General features: G+C 63.9%; 1 protein-coding gene across 1 annotated transcript in view; it reads right to left on the bottom strand.

The window, feature by feature from the left end:
* AATK (apoptosis associated tyrosine kinase) overlaps positions 1-6,183 on the bottom strand; it is a 24,288-nt gene that overhangs the window by 17,076 nt on the left and 1,029 nt on the right.

The following is a 6,183-nucleotide window of genomic DNA, read 5'->3' on the forward strand; positions in this document are numbered from 1 at the left end:
GGCGAGAGAAGGGGTCAGAACAGAACCAGGTGCCCGGCCGGGCTTCCCGTAAAAGGAAAATGTGACTTGTTTCTGCCATCAGGTGGGGGCAGGTGTCCGGGCGGGGCTGTCACATGACCTAGAGCACCACCCTCCACACACACCCAGGCACCAGTCAGCAAGTCCTGTAACCTTAAGGCGGATGAAACTCTAAACTGGTGACAGAAGCTAAAACAGGCAGAGAGGTCACTTGCCTGTGGTGGCTCACACGTGGAAACACCGTGATCAGTAACAGCTCCCGGGTCTCTGNTCAGACTGGTGTCTGGGAGTCAGATTATAGCACCGGAGAAGGTAAGAGCGAGACGTCAGGCTTCTTCGTGGAAAAGAGTGTTTAAGCTGAGAGCAACGAGGGAATCACAAAATATCGATTTTGGGTTTGGTTCCATAAAAACGTATGTTCCATAGAAGACCCCGATCAAAGGGAAATGGCAAACCAGGAGAAGTGATTTCCAAAAAACACATCACAAGAACTGGTAGCGTTACTCTATGGGGCCCACATCAGCGAAAATTAAAAAATATATTAAGACCCCACAATATAGGGGCGCCTGGTNAAAAAAAAGACCCCACAATATAAACAGACTAAGCAAAGCCCACGAGAAAACGTTCAGCCTCGTCCTTAATCAAAGAAGTTCAATTCAAAAGATGACGTCTGCCTCCGGCCCGAGGGAGTTCTATAAGCCCTCGCCCCCGCTGAAGCCAGCGCACCAGACCAACCGCCAGACTCATCGTGCGAGGCTCGGAGCATCAGCTGGAAAGCGGCTCAGAGATGTGGGTGCGGCACCTTGGGGACCCCCCTTCTCGTTGGCCAAGTGATTCCTTGTCTGGGAATGTTTTTTAATGTTTACTTATTGGGGGGAGAGGGGCAGACAGAGAGAGGGGGACACTGTCAGCACGGAGCCCGATGTGGGGCTCGAACTCGCGAACCGAGAGATTAGGACCCGAGCTGAAGTCGGATGCCTAACCGACTGAGCCCCCCAGGCGCCCCGCCTTGTCTGGGAATTTAAACCAGGAGACCAACCCGGAGGGCACACAAGCCCCGAACAAACCAACGAGGAACAGGGTATCAACACCGCAGACAGAAACCCGGGGCGGACATTCACTGCGGCGACCTTTCTAAGAATTACAAAAACAGCCGAAAGAGTCCACCAGCAAGGAAGGATCGAGCAAACACAAGGGCCCATCTGCAAAAGGAGCCAGAAGAAGCGAGCTGGAGAAGTTTTCAAAGCGGAAGTCCCGCCATGACGCTGCTGAGGAAGAGGAAGACACACGATGACGCGAGTGGGAGCCGGGCGAGTGTCCGTCGCGTGACTGCGCGGCCTAGCGCTCGCGGCCCCCAGACTACGGGCGAGGCCTCTCACAGGGCCAGCTGTCAACGGGCGCAGCTGAGTCGACGTCAGTCCCACGTCAATAAGGTTGAAAACGAGAGGCAGGCAGCAGAACTGCTCACAGATCCAGGTCACGATCAGGTTAAAAAACCATTCACCCGGAAGAAAACCTCTCAGACCGCGAGCGCCGCCTGCCTGGGCGGCAGAAGCCTGGGCGGCAGAAGCCTGGGCGGCGTGCGGCCTGCGTATCCGTCTGGAAAGACCCCCACGGCTACGGGGCACGCGGAACAGAGTCCTGGCATCACCGAGTCCTGGGCTCTGCCCCCCACACCCCTCAAACCCCACTCGGGGGTGCCACCTGGCCAGAGGTCGGTGAGGTCTCCCCCAGGAACGATGGGGACGCAGAAGGGGCAGGGACCCTGGTTCTGCCTTCNGGCCCCTCTGAGCACCCACCTGGCTGTCCCCACCTGGACCCTCCTCCCCAGCCCCGCCCAGGCCACTGATGGCCGCCAGCAGAGTCAGGACCCTGCCCAACCGTCGGGGATCTTCCAGGCCGTTCCTCACCCAGGGCCTGAGCCGTCTTCAAACTCACCACCCAAGGGCCCCTCTGAGCCGCCCACGCTAACCCCCACTTGGGCTTGGCGTGAGGGGACATCCCCGGGGGTCTGAGACACATGCAGTACTAGGGAGCCATGTTGAAGGAGCGAGGGCAGGGCCCGTCAACCCCTCCAACCTCCACGCCACGTGCCTCGGTTTCCCCGGTCTCCTCTGGAGAGGCCACACCCTGCCGTCCACCTGGCACTGCCGTGATTTGTGTTTGTTAAGTTTATTTTATTCTGAGAGAGAGACAGAGAGGGAGAACCAGTGGAGCAGGGGCAGAGAGCAAGAGGACCCCCAGCAGGCTCCACACAGAGCCCGACGTGCATCTCAAACTCTCAAAACCTGACTGATCATGACCTGAGCCAGAGTCAGACACTCAGCCAGCTGAGCCCCCAGGCACGCCAACGCCATAATTTTTTTAATGAAAAGCCAGTGTGGCGAGGCCCCTGGCGGGGAGCGTCCAGGGTGGCAGAAAAGAGAGGGGTTGCCGGGGCTGTGCGATGGGGAGAGGCTGCTAGTGGCACACTGTGTCATTACGGAGAGAGGAGAATGTTCTGGAACTAGAGAGGTGGCTGCACTAAATGCCCTGCATCGTTCACTCCCGAACGGTTCCCTTTACGTGACGTGAGCCTCACCTCAATTTTAAAAAGTGTCCGCTTAGCACTCAGACACCCGCGGAGGCCAGGTCATGGGTCACATCCACGACAGAGGCCTGTCCGTTGCAGCCCGATGCCCTCTGCTGCTCACACCACGGAGAGCTCACTCCCCAGCGGGAGCGGCCGAGAGGTCCCCAGCCCAGCCCAGGGCTCCCCGGGCTCCTCCCGTGACAGGCCGGGCTGCCCAGCCCACGGGGACGCCGGTGCAGGGGTCAGTGCTGGCCCGGGGTGGGGCCTCGGCCGGGCATCTGAGGACAGCCTGGCACCAGTCCCTCTGCCCCCGTGCCCGCCCAGTGACGCATACGGGGTCCTGCTCAGGAAGGAGCTGCAGCCAGGAGGGCGTTCCGCGGAGCTCACAGGATGAGGCCGGTGAACAGCACGGAGGGGGGCGGTCTGCGTGCCCAGGGCATCAGGGGCAACATCCCAGGGAGGCCCCAGTGACCCATTGTCTGCCCCGCCACCCCACCTCCCAGCCCCAGCCGAAGCGAGCAGGATTCAGCGGGATTCTGGGGGTCCCAGGGCAGGGGGGGGGCAGCAGGAGGGGCCTGTGGGCAGATCCAGCGCTGGGGGCCGCGGGGGCCAGGGTTTCCACGAAGGTTGGTCTGTGGGCCCAGACGTGGAAGTTTTTCCCAGAGGAACGGAATTCCCGAATGGGGACATGGATGCCCTCCTCCAGGGCCGGGGCTAGCATGGCCAGGCGCCTCCCGGGGGGGCCCCAGGCCCGTGTGTTTCCTCCCTTCTCCCCCCAGATCTCAGAGGTCAGCAGAAGGGATGACGGGACGGACCGGGGACTGAAACGACAGCCCCCACTTGTAAGAGAGGCTGCAGGTGCCGGGGTGGGAGTGGCGGCCGGAGACACACGCACACTTACACGCGCCGGCCTCCAGGGCCCGAGCCTCCTGCACGGGGCTCCCAGGATGAAAGCCACACGTGCAGGGCCCAGGCCACAAGAGCTGGGACGGCGTCCAGAACCGTCACAGACGGCCCCGAGGCTCACCTGAGCGCATCCAGGAGGGGAAACCAAGGCGCACCCTCCCCACCCTGGAACCTGACTCCGGGCAGGGGCGCAGCGGCCCGAGCCCCACCCCCAGCAGGTGCATCTGGGTGGGGAGGCTGTGGCCCCCACCCCAGAACCTCCCTCATCTCTTCACCCCTGAGTCCGGGTCTCCTGCTCTGTGCAGGACGGAGGGCACGGGAGGTGCTCAGGGCCGAGGGCGGGCTCCGTGGTGAGCTGTGGTCTGACAGTCGCGCACCCCAGAGGCAGAGGCGGGGGCCCGAGGGCCAGGCACTGCCCCCTCCTAGCGGGGCGAGCGCCAGCGTCCACTTAGAGTGACAGGCCCGGAGCCGGCGGTCACAGCTCCAACCCCGCAGGGCGCGACGCCTGCCCGGGCGGCTGTGGCCAGGAGCGAGGTGGGGTCACGGCAGCCGCTCACCCAGGAGGGCTCTTTCCAGAGCCCCCGACCATCGGTCCGAGGAGGGCAGCCGGCAGCCGGTGCGGCCAGTGCCAGCCCCCTCCTGCTGTCGCTGTGGGTCGGGGCCCAGAGCCTAAAGGGGAAGCCTGGGTCCCAGCAGGAGATCTCCATGGGGACTGGGGCCTTCCTTCCGGAGAAGGGGGAGGGGAACACAGCACACACGTCCCCACGTGCTCACACACGGGCGTTCACACGCACGTGCGCACACACACTCAAATACATACACCTTTGCTCATACGCTTGCACGCGTTCACACCCTCCCCCCATGCACACCCACCCACGCCTCTACGTCCTCACAGGCACACGCACGTGCCTGCTCCCAGATTTGCACGCATGCACTTGCACACTCACACTCCCAGCCGCCACACACACACACCCGGAGCGCATGCTGGCAGTCTGGGGGTGGGCACACGCCCGGGGGCCCCCTCTAGTTCCCACCCCAGGACCGCACCCCAGGGCCAGCTGAGCAGCCCGCCAGCTCCGCCCCCACGTCAGGCCAGCTTGTCACAAACACAGGGACGGAAGGAAGTTCTGCAATCTGCACACTGTCCAGTGACACATGAGGAAGCACAGGTCTGGTCAGCACCCGCAGCAGAGCCGCCTCCCGCACGCTGGGCCCACTCCATGGCTGGGGGGGGCGGCTGGGCGAGAACCGGTAATGTGGGCGCCATGGACCCCTGCTCTGCCCCCCTCTGACAGACGCACCATCTCCTCTGCACAGACGCCCCCCCCCCACTCGGTCCCCAGCCGCGTCCCCTGCCCTCCCAGGACACGCACGCCCAAGGCCTGCGCTCCCCCGGGGGCCCGTGGCCGACACCCCAGGAAGCAGGTCTGACTGTCCCGTTCACCTGGGGACCCTGTTCTGACGCACATCCGAGGGGCCCCAGCGGATAGACGAGCGCCCCTCCTGAGCTCGGCCGGGGTGGGGGCGGCTGGGGACAGCAGCTTGGCAGAGCCCCAGGGACCATGGGCTCAGACTCACTCGAGCCCCAAATTTCCTGCCATCCTTGCCTCCAAGTTTCTGCCTGGACCCCACGCAGGGCAGAGTCGGGGTGAGGCCGGCTAGGGCAGGAGGAGGGAGGGGCGCCGCCCGGGCCAGGCGCAGCCTCGGCCACCAGCAGCAATGCGCCCGAGGGGACCAGAACAGCCCCCTCCAAGGCTCAGCGGCCTTGAGAAGCCCGAGCGGCCGTCCAGGCATCTGAGCAAGACCCTTCCTCCGGGCCCACCACCCATGGGGGCGAGAGGCCGCTTCTCAAGGGGCCCACCTCACACCAGTACGACCAGGCATCTTTCCAGAATAAACAAGGTGCCCAAATGCTTAGCAACCAGCCTTCTGAGAAGACGACAGGGGGGAGGAGGAAGGTTTCGACAGGCGGCGTCCCAGGTCCTGTGGTGCAGGGCCCACGGCCACCGGCCGGGCCACCAGCCTGGCGCACCAGAGCGCGGCCTCGGGAAGGACTCGACACCCAGGCCAGCCCGCTCAGGAGTGCGAGCGCCACGACACCTGTGTCTGACCTGGGGCTTGGCCCCGGATGTATACACACCACCCCAGACCGATTCGGGAGAGGCTGGAACGGGCGCTCCCAGAGGAGACCTCCCAACGGGCAACAAGGCCCCGGAGAGGGCGCGACGGTGGCGCCAGGCGGTGGGAAAAGGCAAGTGAGGCTGGCGCTCGGCGCCCCGGGACGGCGACACCACGTACCGGGCAGCCCACGGCGTCCACTGTGGCTGCTCGGCCCCGAGCAGCTCCTCATGCTCTCTCAGCAGGGCGCCGACAGGCGTGGGGGGGGTGCAGCAGGAGCGGGGAGGGCCTGGCAGCCCGCATGGGGACGCCAGGGCTTGAAGACCTGCGGCTCAGATGGTTGCAGGACCGCGTGAGTGTGGTAACCGCCACCAAAGTACACACTTCGAGGGGGTGAGTCCGGGGCTCAGTCGGTTAAGCATCCGACTCTGGCTCAGGTCATGATCTCGAACTTCCTGAGTTCAAGCCCCATGTCCATCGGGTTCGCTGCTGTCCGCATGGAACCTGCTTCAGAGCCTCTGTCCCCACCCCGCTCTGCCCTCCCCTTCTCAAAAAAAAAAAAAAAAAAA

Source organism: Crocuta crocuta, unplaced genomic scaffold (assembly GCF_008692635.1).
Source record: "Crocuta crocuta isolate KB4526 unplaced genomic scaffold, BGI_CrCroc_1.0 scaffold50, whole genome shotgun sequence".
NCBI lineage: Eukaryota > Metazoa > Chordata > Mammalia > Carnivora > Hyaenidae > Crocuta > Crocuta crocuta.